General features: G+C 39.6%; 1 protein-coding gene across 2 annotated transcripts in view; it reads right to left on the reverse strand.

Annotated features, from left to right (window-relative positions):
• The window catches only part of LOC117189492 (catenin delta-2-like), a 45,778-nt gene extending 36,173 nt beyond the window's left edge, over positions 1 to 9,605 (reverse strand). Inside the window, exon 1 of one of the 2 annotated variants that reach the window (XM_033394631.1) lies at positions 9,450 to 9,605. The gene's annotated coding sequence lies outside the window, so the exon portion shown is untranslated. Of the gene's footprint in view, positions 1 to 9,383; positions 9,400 to 9,449 lie in introns of those variants that run through there. The other variant, XM_033394630.1, reaches the window with a different exon arrangement.
• Positions 9,606 to 21,235: the final 11,630 nt, after the last annotated feature.

Genomic DNA, 21,235 nt, shown 5'->3' on the forward strand with positions numbered 1-21,235 from the left:
AGAAATCTAATAGAAGCAGATATAATAATTCCAGAGAAACCGAGGAAGTTAATGGAATCGGCGAACTTCAACACAATTAAAATCCTCATCTTCCTCATAATTACCATCGTAATGGCACAGGGCCAAAACATAGAAATAAATCCTATAAAATCCCAAAACGGATATATGATATTCAAAACTGGATCGATTAACATACCTATCAATTACGAATACCATTATCTAACTGTTAATGTAACTAAAACCGAAGAACTATACCAAAATTTATTAATGCAAGCCACTTAATTCCAGGACATAATCCAAATAAAATATCTAGTAGACAAATTGCAAAGAGAAATGAACGGGCTAATAATAACCAAAAGAAATAAAAGAGGCCTAATCAATATAGTAGGAACAGCCTACAAATATCTCTTTGGAACACTAGATCAGGAAGATAAAGTCGATTTGGAACAAAAAATAGAAAATTTAGCCTGCCATAGCATTCAAATGAATGAACTAAATTTGGTAATAGATGCAGTTAATAGCGGAATAAACGTTATAAACAAACTAAATGAAGAAAAAGACAGGAATCAACAAATAGAAATTTTGATATTCAATCTACAACATTTCACAGAATATATCGAAGATATAGAACTAGGTATGAAATTAACTAGGCTCGGTATATTTAATCCAAAATTATTAAAACAAGACTACCTGGAACAAATAAATTCTGAGAAAATACTAAATATAAAAACCTCCACATGGCTAAAATCCGATACCAACGAAATTCTAATAATTTCCAACATTTCCAAAGACATTACAAAAGTACCAATCTATAAAATCGTTCCGTATCCAGACGAATTAAATAACATGTTAACAGATATGACATACGACAAGTACTACATAAAAAATGAAGAAGTATTTGTTAAAGAAACTAGATTGAAAACCAATGACAATTGTATAAAAGGAATTTTAATGCAAATTCCCACTAAATGTCCATATTCCAATACTTTTCAAAACTTTCAAATAAACTTTATTGAACCCAATATACTAATCACATGGAATCTTCCAAAAACAACGCTAAACCAGAATTGTGTAAGCCAAGAAATCATAGCGGAAGGAAATACCATTATAAAAATCTACAACTGTTCAATCCAATTAAATGAATTTACAATATCAAACACAATGTTAGATTTGGCCCAGAATGTTTATGTCAACAACAACATAACTAAAATAAAACCACTGTCGTATGTCCAAACTAATGAAATAATTATGCAATACACCAAATATAGTAACCTATTACAAATAAGTCTACTAATTTCATTTGTCATAATTATATTAGTACTACTAAGTTATGTAGCTGTTAAATTTAAGAAAACTTCTAAAATAGTCACGGTTAAATGTATTAACCCTATAATAGAAGCAGAAGAGGAACCAACCTCAGCCACCGCACTTGACACCCCGTCACTATACCCGAGGGTAATCGCCTAGGGACAGGCTAATAACAAACGTTGGGGGAGTGACATATCCATAATTCCCCACATCCCATACACATTATGTTTATGTACAATTCATCCACCCCATCCACACAAGTAACAGGACCCCACTCAAGAATCAATAACTGTTTCTTCCCATACTCCAAGCAAGGGCCCCCCATAATATAAACAATGGACCACATTGTTTCATCAACATTAGAATCACGCCACTCTCGAGAAATCGATTCTTTAGAATCACGCCACTCATGAGGACCAATCAAAGCTAGACATAAAACCAAGGAGTATCACATTCCTAGCTCCGTCATGTAATGCAACACCGATCGCCAGCAGTGGATGCCTTTCATCAAAGCCGACGCATCCCCAAATATCGATCCAGGCACGTACGCCACCGACACGAAGATGCAGCCGAGGAAAGCAAACGCCCGAAGCCAGAGTCGGGAGTTCCAAGAGAAGGGCTCATGGAAACTAGCCAGCAGCAGAGAGATCAGTTCCGTTTGAGACAAGCAGACCCAAAGTAAAGTCGGGGAATTCATTTAAATCTTGTGACATAAAGATATTTAAGTTGTAAAATAAAAGTCTTTTTTAAAAAACTTAAAATCGAGTTGCGGATATTTAACTATATATAAGTTCAATTAGGTTATATTAGATTATAAAAACAAACATATAAGAAAAATTTAAGGTGGATCAACTAACTTTAGATTTTGAAAAACTAAAAATGATTAACTCACAAACAAGGACCGATCTTACTGCAGATCTGGTCAAACAATTGATAGCACTTCAAATTTCACAAGTACAGGAGCAAATTGTAAATTTAAAACAACAAATAGAAACTAAATCCGATCAGGTATCATATTATCAGGCAGAAGCAATAGACGAGACAATAAAAGATGACACCACATCAAAGGTAATAGAATCCCTACCAATTTTCAATGGTGGATTAAACCAATACGTAGGATGGAGGGAAGCTGCAGAAACTGCAGTGAAGTTATATAAGAAAGGAAGTAAGCAATATTATATTGCCTTAACAATTTTGAGAAACAAAATAACAGGACCAGCACATGACGCACTGACCAACCACGGGACAGTTTTAAATTTTGATGCCATACTTTCACGACTTGACTTTGTTTACAGTGACAAGAGACCAATTTACATAATAGAACAGGAGTTAAGCGTTCTCCGACAAGGGAACCTTTCAATAATAGATTTCTATAACGAGGTTAAAAAGAAAATGACCTTGTTAATAAATAAGACAATAATGACTCACGGAAAGGACAGTGAAATCACGAAAGAATCAAATAAGAAAATTAGAGACAATGCCTTACGCATTTTTGTCACTGGTCTAAACGGCGGCATTGCAGAAATCCTATTTTCATTGAATCCCCCAGATTTACCGAATGCCTTGGCAAAGGTACAGGAATTGCAATCAAATAACATTCGGGCCCAATTTGCCTACCAATTCAGTGGCCCCAGAAATTCAGGGAATAATAACTACAATACATTAAGATTCAACCAACGACAACCAAGGACTAATAGTTCACCATTCGACCAAAAAAGGGATCTTCAGAGGAATAACATGTCATGGGGACAACCCTATTTCTTGGGTAATAGACAACAAAATCAGGCCCCAGAACCAATGGATGTAGACGAATCGATACAAATCAAGAACCGACAGAACAGCAATCAATTCAGGGGAAATAATAATAATAGAAATTATCGGGAGAATACTAACGGTTATTATAGGAGAAATAATAACAATTATAACCAAGCTCAGCATTTTAGGGCAAACGTAGTACCGAATAATCAGTCTAACGAAAATCAGGCGCAGAAACGAAAGCCAAACGAAATGTCGGAACAACCGGCTAATAAAGCAATGCGGATAAATAACATTGAGGAGGACCATTTTTTAGATCAGCCCCCGAAGTAGGTCTGACCTACTTAAAAAGAGTGGATAAAAAAATAAACAGAGAATTAAAAGTTTTGATAGATACGGGAGCAACTTCCTGTTATATAAAAAAGGGAATTTACGAAAATAAAAAGAGTTATCAATTTATAAGAAAGTTGCTACAGTGAATGGGTTTTCAATAATTAAATATTTCCATAATATAACTATTCTCAACACAAAACAAGTGTTTTATGAAATAGATGGAATGGAGGCAGATTTACTAATAGGATTTAACCTATTAAAGAAAATCGGAGCTGTTATTGATACAGGAAAGGGGACTTTAAGTTATAAAGACAATGAGGAGAAACTAATATATGACGAGGTCCTTTCTTTAAACAAATTAACCTTTATAGAAGGAAAAACCATCCTTCCGTTGAAGGAATATATAATAAAAAAATATTTTGAAGAAGAAAAAGAAATGAAAAGTGAGTCAGTAAACGCAGAAGGAAGTTTATATAGCTTGGGATCAAAAAATCCTGAGCACGCCGACGAAGAATTATCCGTCAATAGTTTGGGATTCAAATATCCTGAACCCGCCGTCGTTGAATTATCCGACATCCAAAGTTTTAATAGTTTGGGATTAAATTATCCTGAACCCGCCGTCGTTGAATTATCCGACATCCAAAGTTTTAATAGTTTGGGATTAAAATATCCTGAGCACGCCGTCGTTGAATTATCCGACACTAAAAGTTCGAATAGTTTGGGATTAAAGAATCCTGAACACGCCGTCGTTGAATTATCCGACAATGAACAATTTATAAGTTTGGGATGCAAAAATCCTGAACGCGCCGTCGTAGAAATATCCGACATTCAAAATTATGCAAATTCTGAATTGAAAAAAATGAAATTGTATAACACAATAACCTACAAAGAGGACAATTTAGAAAATCTCAGAGAGAAAATGGTATCTATCATCGAAGAAGACCATGCCAATATAAATTTACAGTTACCGTTCAGAACGGATATAAAAGGAGAGATTAACCATGAACATGATAGACCGGTATATGGCAAGCAGTATCCATACGCTTATTCGGTTAACGATTTCGTTAATAACGAAATAAGTAAAATGTTAGATGAAGGTATAATCAGACCTAGTAAAAGCCCATATAATTCACCGGTAATAGTAGTACCAAAGAAGGGAGTAAATGAGGACGGAACTCCTAAACATAGATTAGTAATAGACTTTAAGAAACTTAATGAAAACACCATACCGGATAGATACCCTATGCAAGATCCTTCAGTAATCCTTGCCAATTTAGGTAAGGCAAAGTATTTCTCGGCCATTGACTTAGAGTCAGGTTTCTATCAGATTTTAATGAGGGAATCAGATATTGAAAAAACATCTTTTTCCATAAATAACGGCAAATATGAATTTCTAAGAATGCCTATGGGATTGACGAACGCTCCCAGAATTTTCCAAAGGGCAATGGACGATATACTTAGAGAACAAGTTGGGAAAACTTGTCACGTCTATATGGACGATATAATAATATTTTCAAAAACTATAGAACAACATTATAAAGATCTAATTCATATAATACAGATATTGCAAAACGCTAACATGAAAATTTCCCTAGAAAAGTCTAAATTCTTTCAATTGGAAACCAAATTTCTGGGATACATTGTTTTCCAAAATATCATTAAAACAGATCCAGACAAAATATCCACAATACAAAACTATCCAATTCCTAAAAATATCAGAGAGCTACGTAGCTTCTTAGGACTAACAGGGTATTACAGAAAATTTGTCCGAAATTATGCTACAATTGCCAAACCATTAACAAAATATCTGAGTGGAGTAAATGGGAAAGTTTCACGAAGGGCATCCAAGAAAACATTAATACAGCTGGATGAACCAGCAATGGGAGCATTTAATAATTTAAAGGACAGTTTAATAGCACATATTGAATTAGTACAACCAGATTACAATAAAAAATTCACATTAACCACAGATGCATCGGACATAGCAATAGGTGCAGTTTTGTCGCAAGATGGGAATCCCATAACATTTATTTCTAAAACTTTAAGTAAAACCGAGCAATTATATGCTACTAATAAAAAGGAATTATTAGCTATTGTATGGGCATTAAAAAATTTGCGAAATTATTTATACGGAGTGAGTGGAATTGAAATACATACAGATCACCAACCTTTGTCCTTTGCAATGTCGCAAAAAAATCCAAATGTTGAAATGAAACGTTGGTATTACTTCATAGAAAGTTTCACACCAAAAATCATTTATAAGCCAGGCTCAACTAACGTAGTAGCGGACGCTTTATCTCGGATTAAAATAAATCATATGACAGATAGTGATGTCGACCAGACAGAATCAGAATCAGACATAAATACTCAGCATTCAGCAGAGAGTAGTTTTGAAAACGTCATTCAAGAGACTAGCAAGCCTCTAAACCAATTTAAACAGCAGCTACTATTAGCGCAAGGGAGATTCACAGTTCATGAGTTAGTAAGAGTTTATGAAAATACCCGACATATTATTGAATTTGATACGGTAGACAATCTGCTAATCATTATAAAAGAATTTATTCAGCCTCACTTAACCACAGGAATACACTGCACTTTAGAAGATTTATACCTTATCCAAAATAAGCTAAAGGAAAACTTCATAAATAAATTTCTCTTCACGAGAAAGTTCCTCCAAGATGTAGTAAATTCAGAAGATAAAGCTATAATTATAGAAGAAACACATTGCAGAGCCCATAGAGGACTAGACGAAAATTACAAACAAATAACTAAGCTGTATTATTGGCCAAACCTGCACAAAAAATTAAAAGAATATATAAAAAATTGTGAGATCTGTAACAAAACCAAATATCACAGACACCCTGTAAAAATTCCAATTGGGGAAGCTCCCATTCCAGCAAAAGAAGGAGATCAATTACACTTAGACATATACTATGCCCAAAACCTAACATTCATAACTTGTATAGATTCTTATTCCAAATACTTGGTGGTCAAGGAAATTCAAAGTAAATTAAACATTGAAAATAAGGTAATGGAAATTTTGCAACACTTTCCGTTAGCAACATCTTTAATGACTGACAACGAACCAAGCTTTACTTCAGCACAATTTAGATCATTCATACAAAGAAGTAACTTAACTATTTATTATGCTGATCCCAGACACAGCACCTCAAATGGTCAGGTAGAAAGGGTACATTCCACACTAACAGAAATAGCGCGGTGCATCAAGGATGAACTAAATCTAACAGATTATTCAGAAATAATAATAAGGGCGGCACTGAAATATAACCTGACGATACATTCAACGACCAATCAAATGCCATATGACATATTGTATAACAAAATAGACCACAAGCATAATCCAATATTACTTAAGGAAGCTCAGACCAAAAGGCTTAAGCTACATAACAAAGATAGAAGAGAAAAAGATTATAAAATAGGAGAAGTAGTTTATGAAAAGAAATTCGGGGAAAGAAATAAACTTCAATCCCGATACAAAAAGCAGGCAGTCAAGGAAAATCGACCGAATAAAATTATAATCAACAATAGAAACAGAATTATACATAAAGATAACATCAAATATTAAATATTTTTTTTCCAGAAAATGTATGCGAATATACTAATACTGACTTTTGTTATATTGACGACTTCGGAAGTAATTGACTATACGCATAGTGACTATCTATTGCTCAAAGACGACAGAGACGTTTACACTTATGAAACATACGCTGATCTTTTCCATATTACTAATTTGAGTTTTTATAGAGAGATAATTGATAAAGAATCCAAATATGTCAACAAATCAATTAATTCAGACGATGAGTGGGAAATATCAATGGACTTAAGTCTATTAAAATTAATGATTTCAGAATTAGTTCCAAAACGGAATGAAAGGGGAATAAATGAATTAGGTACCATTTGGAAATGGATAGCAGGCAGCCCTGATCATGACGACTTTTTGAAAATACAAAATAAAGTAAATGAATTAACTGAAAATAATAATAAACAATTTGTAATAAATTCCAAATTTTTCAAAGAAATTGAATTGCTATCAAATTCATTAAAAAATGTCATCTTCAATGAAGAAACGATACTGAGAAAGCATCGTTTAAAATTAATAACTTTTGACCTACTAAATTTAGTTGATACCATAACCCTCTTAAAAGTAAACATTTTCAATACAAAAATTTTAAATAAAAACGAAATAGAGGACATTTATAAGCATGAAAAACATCCTGTTGAACTGTCTGATCTGCTGGACATTGCAACGGTTAAAATAATTCGAAATGCTGATTTAATAATCATTTACATAAAACATCCTCAAATTAAAGATATTTGCAAGTTTTACCATGCAAGAGCCATCTCACAAAATGATGGAATGTTAGTTATAAGTGAAAAAGTTTGTGAATGTAAGGAGAAATACTATTTAATGAATAATTTTAAAAGTGAAACTTTTAACAATTACGCACAAATAAATTTAAAGAAGACCTGTTTCACCAATTTACTTAATGGCTTTAAAGCCAACTGCACTAAAAAAAGGGAAAAAAACAAAGAAATAGACATCATTCAGGATGGTGCCATATTAGTTTCAGGCAAAAATATCGTAGACAATACTACTTTGTTAGGATCGTATCTCCTTATATTCAACAACACAATTGTAATAAATAATATAACCCACATAAATGATAAGGGTAAAATTCTAAGATATATATCGCATCATAGATATAGCGATTTTGAATTAGTTGATTATATGAAATCGAATGATAAGCAATTTTCTTTTGATAATGTTAATATTTTAAATCCCCTTATAACAGGTAATACGGCCTTACCATTAACAACATTATTCTTAATCATTTTGATATTGATAATGTTATTTTACTTCGGCTAAAAATTAACCAAATTTGTACTTATTAAATCAATAAGAATACCGTCAGAAGAAATAGTGGAAAGGAACATTCAAATACTGTCAGAAGAAATTAGAGCTCTATCAGAACTTCAAAATGTATCGGGACGAAACATTTAAGAATGGGGGGAGTTAACGTACCCAATTCTATTGAGCTCTTATACGAGTTGTAAACAATCTTTGGCTTTCCAAAACGAAAACAATTTCAATAAGATGTACAATCGCAAGGGCTCCCGCCGCAATCCCAATCTTTGACACTCGCCTAAATGGAAAACCAATGTTTGCCCACACCCGGCTTCTCATAAACAATCTCACTCCCGGCTTTCTGCAGATCCTGCACTTTAGGCATTTTACAGTTCTCTCTTTGGATGACGAAATCCAATACTCGGGATGGCGAAATCAATTGAAATGTTTATAGAAAAACTATTCCCGAAAGGGATCAACGATGCAAAGATCAGAAAGTTCAAGTCAGTCTTGATCCAGAAGCGACACCGCAAAGTCGAGCTAAAAATTAAGATCGCGCAAACCCTTTGCCCGGAATCCTTTGTGACCCTCTACTTAAATCTATATCAGTTAAGTTAGAAGTAAAATAAAAACTTTTTAAAAACACAATCCGCTACCGCAGTTATTAAATTTGCACACATACGTCTTGTAAATACTATTCCTATTTTACTGTACACTGTAAAAAAACATATGTACAAATGTATGTGTATGTAAAAGACGTCTAAGATGCCACGGCCCCTTATGTGTCTGCATATGTACATATTTACATATGTAGCTATGCTTTTAAAATATGGAGGTAGTTACATGATACACGTTTGATTACCAGCATCCATAAACATATTGAATACAATTAATATCTCTTCAGCTCAGCACCACATATTAAAAGCGATGAATTGGGTAAAATTTATTATTGATTTTTCAAACTTCCTGTAATGGTACCTATAAGATCTGAGAAACCTTCGTTATGGTCCTTTTTTTTACTGATATAAAGTAACATAGATATAATACAAGATAGACAATTTACATTTTTTTTAAGACAAGTACGTGTGTACATACTATGTTTATGGAGTCGTATACATACATATGTAGTCTTCCATAAATTATCGACATGCATACCAAAATTGTATGTATACATTTTTGTGCTCACCAAGTATCTTTTAATTTACATTTTCGATACCACTAAATTATAAATTATGCATTTTCTGCGAAACTAACAAGTTATACATTTATCACTGAGCAGATGAAAAACTATTTTGCAATGTTATTCTTTTTGTTTAATAACCACGGATTCAATAGCTATTGCAAGTAGTCTGACCGAGTCATCATCAGCTAAAATATACCATTTTAATTTCAAAATTATACTAAAATATACCATTTCCGGCCTAAAATATACGGCTTTAAACATAGTATTCTTAAAAGATACATTTTTTACTATCGAAATAAACATGTATTTCGCTGGTGGTAGAGTGTGCACTACGGATCAGTTCTACAGATTACGCTTTTTCCCCGTTATTTTTTAACGATATTTGCCAGTTTACCAGACAATATACAAATTCTACAACAGGTTGACCTTTTCCGACAACCAAATCTTGAGCGTTAAGAAAAATGGATGTTAAGCTATTAAGCGTTTTTAATAACTGTTGCAATTTTGAATTTAATGAAAGTCGAGAAGTTGTATATAATTCACAATTTATTTGCATATGTAAACCAACTTATCGCGTATGTACATATGGGGGTAATTGGGCGAACGATTGATGCGAGGATGTTAATCTAATAGCTGCGACGATTAGCTTAAGACTGAAAATGCAAGGGCTGACGGGACAAATGGCCGGGCCCTATGCAGCCAGCTTAGACGCGAGCGAGAGAGTAGGATAGCCCGAGATCGTTAGAGCTGCTCGGGGCCGCTGCTAAGCCGAGTACGAGAGATTGAGATATAAGGAAACGAAAGAATTCTGCTGCATATGCATGTGCGGTAACAAATGATCTTTACAGTGGGCATTGAAAATGACAACAACAACAAAATGCATTTCCTTTGGGCCGCACCACTGGCAATAATTTACAGTATTTAAGCTGCTTGATCCGACAAGGGAACTAGCTAAGTTTTGGATTACCTTAAAGTTTAAAATATTCAGAACTTTAATGCATACATAGCAATATTAATTTAATAAAGAGAGAAAATATCAGCGACAGCATTAGATTTTGGAGGCATACTTCTATAAAGATCCTGGTGAATATATCTGATTTCTTGAGCTGGCAGCTGTTGCACTGCAAATGATATTGCAATGAGTACAAAAGAAGGAACGAAAAAACTGAACATTGGAATGGCGTCATGTACTCATTTTTGCGCTCTTTGCTTCTCTCTCCTTTAGCTGAGTTAACTTTTCCTAAGAGACGAGTGCGGGCAGATGAAAAAATAAAATAAAAAACTTTATTAATCTATAAATTAACAAAGCCTTATTATTTGGAACAGTAGTGTGTCTACTGCAATAATCTAATTCCTGCCGTGGTCAAACGCGGAAATTGAGCGGGTTTTAAGCCAGTTAATCTGGTTAAGACAAAAGGAATTCCATGATACTAAGCAGAACCAATAGCATTCATGCGCATAAGGTAAAGTTTTATTTTAAGTGAACAGATATTACTAGTTTTTATTTAAATATACAGGTATGGCTTGCGCTGACTTGGAAAATGCTGTTTTGACTACGAAGTACCACGACCAGGTCGTACGAATGCGAATCAGAAGTAAGCCCCACAGAAATGGATAAGTTTACGAAAATTATATAAAATACATATTAAATATCACTTTGAATATCACAAACATTATTTACGCTTTTTTTTAAATTATTTTTTGTTCGATTACTTCAAGTTAGAAACAGCTTTTTTCCTTAATTTACCTTTTTTATAATTTGGTTAAAATTTCAACTTTTTTATATGAAAGCAAATGGCGATTTTTTAAATACTCATTGAAAATCCATACCTGAGAAAAATGGGTTGAACGTGTTTTTTATCTTAAGAAAATAATTCAATTTTAACTTCAAAATAATTGTCTTTCGCTTTGACCATTAAGAACTGAAAGATTTGACCGAGCTATTACAAAGTGAGAGACGAAAAATTAGAAGAGTTTTTCTAAATAAAAATCACCGAAAACTTAGGTTGGCTGTGTATTTGGCGGGGCGAAAATTATTGCGCTCGATCTCTTTCAATATTAACGATAGACTCTGTCGGGTCAAGCAGCTTAAATATTTTAAATTATTGCCAGTGGTGCGGCCCAAAGGAAGTGCATTTTGGTGTTGTCGTTTCCAATGCCCCCACTGCAAAGATCATTTGCTACCGCATATGCGCATGCAGCGGAATTCTTTCGTCTCCTTATGTCGCAATCTCTCGGACTCGGCTTAACAGCGTCCCCGAGCAGCTCTAACGCTCTCGGGCTATCATACGCTCTCGCTCGCGTCTAAGCTTGCTGCATAGGGCCCGGCAATTTGGCCTTTCAGCCCTTGCATGGGCAGTCTTGAGCTAATCGTCGCAGCTATTAGACTAACATCCTCGCATCAATCGTTCGCCCCAATCATCCCCATATGTACATACGCGATAAGTTGGTTTACATATGCAAACAAATTGTGAATTATAAACAGCCTCTCGACTTTCATTAACTTCAAATTGCAACAGTTGTTAAAAACGCTTAATAGCTTAACATTTGGTGACCCCGACGTGATTGTGCAATAAATAACCCATCAGTGCAATCACAAACTAATATAGCATTCAAAGATCTTAACTAATTGCCATCTCAACCAGTGTCATCGACCACATAAGGTATCCATACATATATACACCGGCCTCCCCTGCATATTCGGTACTGCACGGAGCTGTTGGCTTGCGCTTCTCTTTTCGGTCATCTTCCCGCAAGAAACGTTTCTTACACCGGTCGCCTTTGTATATACAGTTCGTACATAGCTGTTCGCTTGCTGGGCTCGGTTCTTGTCGTCTATTGCGTCTTTTTGTGTGTCTTTTTGAAGCTTAAGTCAACGGAATTATGCGAGAAAATGAAAAGGTTAGCTACCGCTTGGCAGAATGAGTCGTCAGACTGTGACTACTACATGCTCGTGGTAAAGCAAGAGCAAGTCGAGAAGTTGATCAGCAAATTTGAGATGTTTCACGGCGAGCTTGAGGAATTGGATCGAAGCGAAATTCACAGGGGTTTGTGTGACATTTTTGAGTCACTTGCAAGCTCGCTGAAGGCGGCGATTATGAGGGAAATGGCTAAGAGTAGCGGCCGCATGCCGTTTCATTCTACCTTGGCTGGAGGAAATACTACGGTTGAGTTTGCCAGCTCGCAATTTCTACCTCACCGTAGACAAGTACCATCCCTGCCTCCTATACAATTTGCGTCCGTGTCCGTGGTGTCCGCAAGTTCGCTAGTTGTCCCGTCTATCCCGATCCCACTAGTAAATAGACGTTCCGGACCTCCGGATATTGCCACCACAGGTACTAGGCCTGTGGTGACTAAACCACTGGTGGGAGTCCCACCAAAACGACAAGTTTTTGTTTCACGGCTGGCCCCTGACCTCACATCTAATGATGTAATTGCTTTTATTCAAAGCAAAATAAAAGCCGTGGGTTTAAAGGTGGAGAAATTTAACTTCTCTTATGCCAGGGAGATAGCCTCGTTTAAGATAAGCATCTCCCCAACTCAATTTGACACCATTTGCTCCGCCACATTTTGGCCGGAGCATTTGGTGGTGAAGGAGTTTAAGGCTAAGAAGAAGAATAGGCCCCCATATCCCTTCCAAACCTTTCCAGTGTGCCACCCTCAACCTCAACCTCAACTTCCTCTTCCTCAACTTCCCGTCTTGCTTCAACCTTTCCAAAAAACTAACTTCTCTTTTAGTAACCTATCAGAATGTAAGAGGCTTGCGTAGTAAGCTCAACATTCTTTTCCGGGATAGTGTTGCATTTGCTTCCCACGTTATTGTGTTTACTGAAACCTGGTTAAAGCCGGACATTCTTAGTTCCGAGGTTTTGGCAGGTCGGTACACAACTTTTAGAAAGGACCGTTCGTCTCGACGGGCAGGGGGGGTTCTAATTGCAGTGGACTCTTACTTCACGTCGGAACACTTCACAGTCCAAGTTCAACAGGAACTGGAATTCCTGTGTGTAAAACTGATTCTTCCCGCTTTCGCTATATTCATTACTTGCTCGTATATCCCACCTTCTTCGGATATTTCAATTTATGAGCAGCACTTGTCCGCTTTAACCGCTGTTTCTTCCTCGCTATCTGATAAAGATCGTATGATAGTTCTTGGTGACTTCAACTTGCCAGGAACTGTTTGGTCTTCGGTAAACGAGTCTAGTATCCTAGTGCCCATGTCACGACATGACTTTGTGGACGGCTTGCTTGACCTATCCCTGTCTCAAGTCAACCATGTGAAAAATTCCTTGGGTCGATTGCTTGATCTGTGCTTTGTATCGGATCCGACCATAGTGTTGTTAACCCGAGCCCTTCCGCTCACTATACCTGAAGACGCCTACCACCCTACTTTCGAGGTGTCGCTAGATATAGGACCAACTGTATTGGATCGGTCGAGTAGGCTGCCCGAACGTGTCCGCTGCTTTCGTAAAGCTTTCGTTGCGAAGCTTAATAACCTCATTAGGGATTTTGATTGGTTCGCTTTGTCCTTGTGCACTGATGTCATAAAAGGCATAAACATTTTTTACAATGCTCTTGGCACATTTTTCGATTCTTGTGTCCCGCTTTCTTGTCCGACTAGATCTGGAAAACCCCCTTGGTTTACCAAAGAGTTATCCAGTCTAAAAACTTAAAATCAAGACTTTATAAAAAATTTCAAGAAGTGGGTTCTCCTACTTCTCACTCTCGCTATGTATTAGCTCGGTCAAACTTTTCAGTTCTTAATGCTCAATGCTATAAGAACTACCTATCTCGATGCAGGATACGTTTTTCTCAGGACCCTAAGCAGTTTTACAGCTTCGTAAACAGTAAGCGTAGAACGTCCGCACACCCATCCTCGCTATCATTTTGTAATACGTCGGCAAATAATGATCAGGCAATTGCCGATCTTTTTGCCCAATTCTTCCAAACCACCTATTCTAAGGAAAGCTACTCCGGTCATCCGTACCCATACGGTTTACCGAGGTCGAACGGCATTTTCAGTCCCTTGTTAAATGAATGTTCCCTACTTCATGATCTTCGACTAGTTAAGCCGGTGTTTTCACCGGGTCCAGACGGGGTTCCAGGTTGTGTACTCAGGTACTGCGCCGAGGCTCTGTGTGGACCTTTGCTTAAACTATTCACCCTATCCATTGATTCTTCTTGCTTCCCCCCGATCTGGAAGGAATCGTTTATAATTCCTCTCCATAAAAAAGGTAGCAAGTCTGATGCAAAAAATTATAGAGGTATAGCAAAGTTATCCGCTATTCCTAAAATGTTTGAGAAGGTTTTAACTCCGCACTTGCAACATCTCTGCAAGTCACTTATATCTCCAACTCAGCATGGATTTATAAGGCGGCGATCAACCACCACGAACTTGTTAGAGTTTACCTCTTTCATTATTAAAGGCTTTCAAGGTAACTTACAGACGGATGTTATTTACACCGACTTTAGTAAAGCATTCGACTCTGTAAACCATTCCCTTTTAGCGCATAAACTTGACCTTTTAGGGTTTCCGCCCAACCTCCTGAGATGGATTTCTAGCTATCTTTGTTCTAGGTCTCAAAGAGTCCTCTTCAAAAACTCCCTCTCTTTCCCAGTAAAGGTTTCTTCGGGAGTACCACAAGGCAGCCATCTAGGCCCCTTACTCTTCACACTCTTTATTAATGACTTACCTTCAGTATTAACATACTCTCGAGTACTTATGTATGCGGATGATGTTAAACTCTGTGTCCAGTACAAGGACATTTCATTTCATTCTCGCTTGCAATCCGATCTCAATAACTTTCAGTCATGGTGTTGTGCAAACTTGTTACACCTTAATGCCTCGAAATGCAAAGTTATGACATTTCATCGTTCTAGCCCTTTGTTGGCTCCCTACACCCTATTTGGTGGTTCTCTTGAGAGAATTACCCTGGTGGATGATCTGGGTGTTATGTTAGACCCCAAGTTAAAGTTTTCCGAACACATTTCTACCATGGTAAATAAGGCCATGGGCGTGCTTGGGTTTATAAAGAGGTGGTCAAAGGAATTTGACGACCCCTATATAACAAAGACTCGCTATACCTCGCTTGTTCGTCCGATCTTAGAATACGGCTCCTGTGTATGGTGCCCTCAGTACAAAGTACACCAGGACCGTATAGAATCAGTACAGAAAAACTTTTTACTCTTTGCTCTGCGGTACCTTAACTGGGATGCGGGTGTAAGACTCCCATCTTACTCTAGTAGACTACTATTAGTAAACCTCCCATCCTTAGTTAACCGTAGAAAAATGCTTGGTGTGATATTTATGCACAACTTGATCAGGGGTGACATAGACACGATTCCTATTAGACTGACTAGAAATTTTATACCGTTGTTCCTTCCACTTTGTAGATCGAATTATTCCTTGCATGAACCGTTTAGGGTCTTATGCTCGGATTATAATTCCCTCTACCATATTATATCCACCACTAATTCTCTTCCTCTTATTAAATTATTAATCCTTACACACCTTTCTATTAATTAGTAACTGTAGTGGTATTTGTACTTTGATTGCATGCTTAGTTTCTTAGTAAGTTTAGTACTAATTTTCCTCGAATGTTAGTCTAATAGCTATCTTTCTTGCATGTTCGCGTTTGGTTCGGCTACGCACCGCGCGTCATGCGGCAGCGCCCCTCGGTCGGTTGGGCGGGAGGAGGGCTGCGTTTTGCCTCGGATCCGCGCGTAACAGCCTTCTGCTGGTGTCACACGGGCCACTTGACGGTGCAGTAACTGCATCGCCTCTTGAAAGATGCAGTCATTGCATGTCAACGTCCACACTACAAAAATCGTTCCGGAGTTTTAGTTCCCTGCCGAGCGTTGCTGGATTCCGGCTCCCAGTTGCATCTAATAACTTCTCGTTTCGCGAATCAGCTTCAGCTTCGAAAAATGAAATCATCGACTGCAGTCTCGGGAATAGCCGACTCTAGCTTCGTCACGGATGGATTTTCGGTCAACGTTAGCCTGCACTCTCGCTCATCGGATTACTCAACTCTCATCACTGCCATTGTAGCCTCTAGCATAACCGATCGACAGCCAAGCTTTGGAATTGACACTCAAAACTGGAACATCTAACATACCACTAGCTGATCCGGAGTTTTATAAGCCGCAGCGCGTCGATCTGCTAATTGGCGCAAGTCTGTTTTTCGAGCTCCTGTGTGTTGGTCAGGTCAAGATACTGCCAGGATTGCCTTCAATTCAGAAAACGCGCTTGGGATGGGTCGTGTCTGGAAGTTGTTCGCGTTTAAAAGGTTCCTCGTTGATGGTCTCTCGCGCTCGGGCCGTAGCTGCTGAGGATAATAGTCCAGAGGATCGGCTTGAGGTGCTTCTTCGGAGGTTTTGGGAGGTAGAAAATTGCATCGAACCAATAATAAAGTCTACCAAAGAAGAGCTAGATTGTGAAGCACACTTTGTGCAGCACTTCCGTCGACTACATAAAGGCGATTATTGTGTTCGGCTGCCAGCAAAATATAATTTGGATCTCCTTGGAGAATCTTACAATCAAGCGCTTCGTAGATTCCTGACCCCTGAGAGAAAGTTAGATCGTCGCCCTGATGTTAAATCTCAGTATGCAGCATTTATAAAGGAGTACCTTGATTTAGGCCATATGTCTCAGGTTCCTACCCAGTCAATCAGCAACTGCCGATATTTTTTGCCTCACCATTGCGTCATGAAGGAAGATAGTTCTACGACCAAGCTTCGCGTCGTTTTTGATGGATCCGCTTCAACCTCATCTGGATATTCCCTGAACGACGTTTTAATGGCTGGACCCGTAATCCAACACAAACTGTTTCATATTCTTGCTCGATTTCGGTCATACGCCGTTGCGATTACGGGAGATATCTGTAAGATGTATCGTTGTGTAAGAGTCTCGACCGAGGATAGCAACTTGCAGTGTATTCTGTGGAGAAACTCCAGGGAAGAAGACTTGCGTGTGTTTCAATTGGACACCGTTACTTATGGGACGAAGCCTGCCTCCTATCTATCTGTGCGAGCGATGCATCAGTTGGCAATAGACGAGCAGATGGCGTTTCCAGTTGGAGCTGAAATCCTTCGCCGTGACTTCTACGTGGATGACTTGATATCTGGAGCCAGCTCGCAGGAGGAGGCTATCCGGATTCGGGAGCAAACTACTGGAATTTTGTCTAGAGGTCAGTTCAGATTGAGGAAATGGTGTTCGAACGTCCCTGCTGTGCTGGATGGAGTTCCGGAAGAGGACAAGGAAACGACGTTCGACGATGGCAGCCATGTGACTAAAACTTAAGGACTTGCGGGGGATCCGGTTTCTGATCTACGATTATTTTCGTTCTCGGCCCTTCAATCTTCTTTGAATTCCTGCAGGCGCTCTGTTTTGTCATCCATAGCGCGATTCTACGATCCTCTCGGACTAGCTGGTCCCGTAATTACTAAATCCAAAATCTTTCTCCAGCGTTTGTGCCAAGAGAAGTTGTCCTGGGATGAAAGCCTTCCAGTCGCACTGAACACCGAGTGGCAGGAAATATGCACCAGTTTTGGTCAGATTCGTCGACTTGAATTTCCTCGGCTTGTGCTCCTTCCAGACTCTACGCTGGAAATTCACGGATTTTGCGATGCCAGCATCGAGGCTTATGGTGCATGCATTTATGTCGTGTCCAAGGGTCAGCATTTCAGCAGTCACTTACTTTGTGCCAAATCTCGTGTGGCTCCTTTGAAGACACTTACAGTACCAAAGTTGGAGCTTTGTGGAGCGGAGTTGCTGGCTAGGCTCATATCTGAGATAGCTGGAATGAATGTATTCAAGGGAAGGTGTTACTGTTGGTGTGATTCTGCCGTTGCGCTCTCTTGGATTCGGGACGAGCCGTCAAGATTTAATATTTTTGTTGCAAATAGAGTGTCAACGATTCAGGAAATGACCGAAAAAATGGAATGGCGCTATGTTCCCACAGCTTTAAACCCAGCCGACATTCTGTCTCGAGGGGCTCATCCGACTGAGCTGAATGAGTCACCTCTTTGGGCTCATGGTCCTCCATTTCTTTGCGGCTCCTCAGATGACTGGCCACCCACTGTGCTACCTGATAAGCCAGCCCTTGAACTTCGTCGGAAGGCTCTTCTGGTCAAATCGCCCTACATGGACATTATTGCTGATTCCAAGTATGCGAATTCATTTGCTTCTTTGCAACCCGTTTTCGGATACATTCACAAGTTTTGCAACCGAATTCGGCGCCCCGGACTCACTGTCTCAGATATTGAACATGGAACCCAGGTATTGCTACGACTAGTCCAGCGTACTCAGCTATGGGAGGACATAAAGTCACTGCGGGCAAGGGGAGCAGTCTCCTCATCGAGCTCAATCGCATCGCTATCGCCATTCATGGATCAGTTTGGACTTCTCAGGGTAGATGGTCGACTGAAAAACTCTTCGTTGGATTTTGATGGCCGTCATTCCATCATCTTGCCCAGCAGCCATCCACTGACTCTTGCAATAATCTCCCATTTTCATGAGCGGAATCTGCACGCTGGTCCTCGAGCTTTGCTTGGACTAATTCGATCCCAATATTGGCCTATTGGGGGGAGGCAGACGGTAAAGAGGGCAGCAAACAAGTGCGTAAGATGCTTTCGACTGAAGCCCAGGGTATTGGAGCATATTATGGCGGATCTTCCAAAGGAGCGGCTCGATGGTTCTCATGCCTTTGAGATCACAGGCGTGGACTTCTGTGAGCCGTTTTTCTACAAACCGGAGGCACGCAACAATGCTCCAATCAAGTGCTACGTCTGCGTCTTCATTTGTTTCGCTACCAAGGCTGTTCATCTGGAGCTTATAAAGGACTTATCCACAGTTGCTTTTCTACATGGACTAAAGCGCTTCATATGTACCAGATGGAAGCCGCGGCAAATTTGGTCAGACAACGCAACCAATTTTGTCGGCGCTAAGAATGAGCTGATGGAATTAAAGCGCCTGGTCCTCAGCGATGACCATCAGAAGGCGCTGCTGGATTTTTGCTTAGTCGGGGCTATAGACTGGCATTTCATTACTCCGCGCTCCCCTCATTTTGGTGGTCTATGGGAGGCTGCAGTGTAGACGGCCAAGTACCACTTCTACCGTGCGATAGGCAACTCGGTTCTTGGATTTGACGAGCTGCGGACGCTTGTGTGCCACATCACGGCAGTGATTAATTCAAGACCTTTAGTTTCAATTTCAGAGAGCCCTGCCGATCTAGATGTTCTAACTCCAGCGCATTTCTTGAATGGTGGCCCTCCTGCTTCTTTCGCTGAGCCTGACGTCACGCAGCTAAACTTCGATCGCCTGGACGGCTGGCAGCGCGTTTCGTACCTGCAGCAGCTCTTTTGGTCCCGGTGGAAGGAGGAGTACATAACGTCACTGCAGCTCAAAGTGGCGCACTGCGAAGCCTAGTTTAGCAGTCGCAGATTTGGTTCTTGTCAAGGATGAGAATCTTCCTCCCATGAAGTGGCCACTGGCGAGAGTGGTCGAGCATTTGCCTGGACGAGATGGCGTTGCCCGAGTTGCTGTGCGCGCCGTCAACAAGCTGTGCCTGCTGCCCCTTAAAGATGCTGTTGAAAGTCAGGCTTCCAACGGGGGAGTATGTCGGGTCAAGCCGCTTAAATATTTTAAATTATTGCCAGTGGTGCGGCCCAAAGGAAATGCATTTTGGTGTTGTCGTTTCCAATGCCCCCACTGCAAAGATCATTTTCTACCGCATATGCGCATGTAGCGGAATTCTTTCGTATCCTTATGTCGCAATCTCTCGGACTCGGCTTAACAGCGTCCCCGAGCAGCTCTAACGCTCTCGGGCTATTATACGCTCTCGCTCGCGTCTAAGCTTGCTGCATAGGGCCCGGCAATTTGGCCCGTCAGCCCTTGCATGGGCAGTCTTGAGCTAATCGTCGCAGCTATTAGACTAACATCCTCGCATCAATCGTTCGCCCCAATCATCCCCATATGTACATACGCGATAAGTTGGTTTACATATGCAAATAAATTGTGAATTATAAACAGCCTCTCGACTTTCATTAACTTCGAATTGCAACATTTGTTAAAAACGCTTAATAGCTTAACAGACTCTACTTCCTTCACAATTCAATCTCGTATTCTAGCTAACCTGCGGTGGCAAAGCAGGGCGAATTCGCCAAGAGCGAGAGAGCGAGCTTTTATTACGCCCCCTCTTTGCCCTAGCCTTACACTTACACTAAACTTCATAAGCTTACACTAGACTTCATAATTACGATAAAATTAAGCAATTCAAATTAAGCAAATTCACGGCCTGCACGGCTTCAACACATTGGGAGCGGCATCAACTCGTGTATGGCCCGCCGAAAAACCGCTCCAGTACTAGTCCTTATTTCGACGACCCTGACCATGGCGTCCTCTCCTTCGTCCGTGGCGATGACCCTCCCCACGAGCCACTCCTGAGGTGGCAGATTGTCCTCGGCCACGAGGACGAGGTCTCCTTCCTCGAGGCTCAGTTGCCGCTGGTGCCATTTGCCCCGAATTACCAAACCCCAGGACATACTAACGGGACCGTCGCTGCCAAAACGCTTGCCTGACTGATGAGACAAGTCGCCATCGCCGCTTCGAGCGGCCTCGAGTTCATTATTGCCTCGATGCCGAAGAGGACTGTGGCGAGCTTTTCGGCGGTTAGGAGCGCGCTGCCTACCGCCCGTAGGAGTAGGCTCTTGACAGTTTTTACACCTGTCTCCCAAAGCCCTCCCATGTGAGGAGCCCGCGGCGGTCTGAACGCAAACTTGACGCGAAGTCG

Source organism: Drosophila miranda (assembly GCF_003369915.1).
Source record: "Drosophila miranda strain MSH22 chromosome Y unlocalized genomic scaffold, D.miranda_PacBio2.1 Contig_Y1_pilon, whole genome shotgun sequence".
Taxonomy (NCBI): Eukaryota; Metazoa; Arthropoda; class Insecta; order Diptera; family Drosophilidae; genus Drosophila; species Drosophila miranda.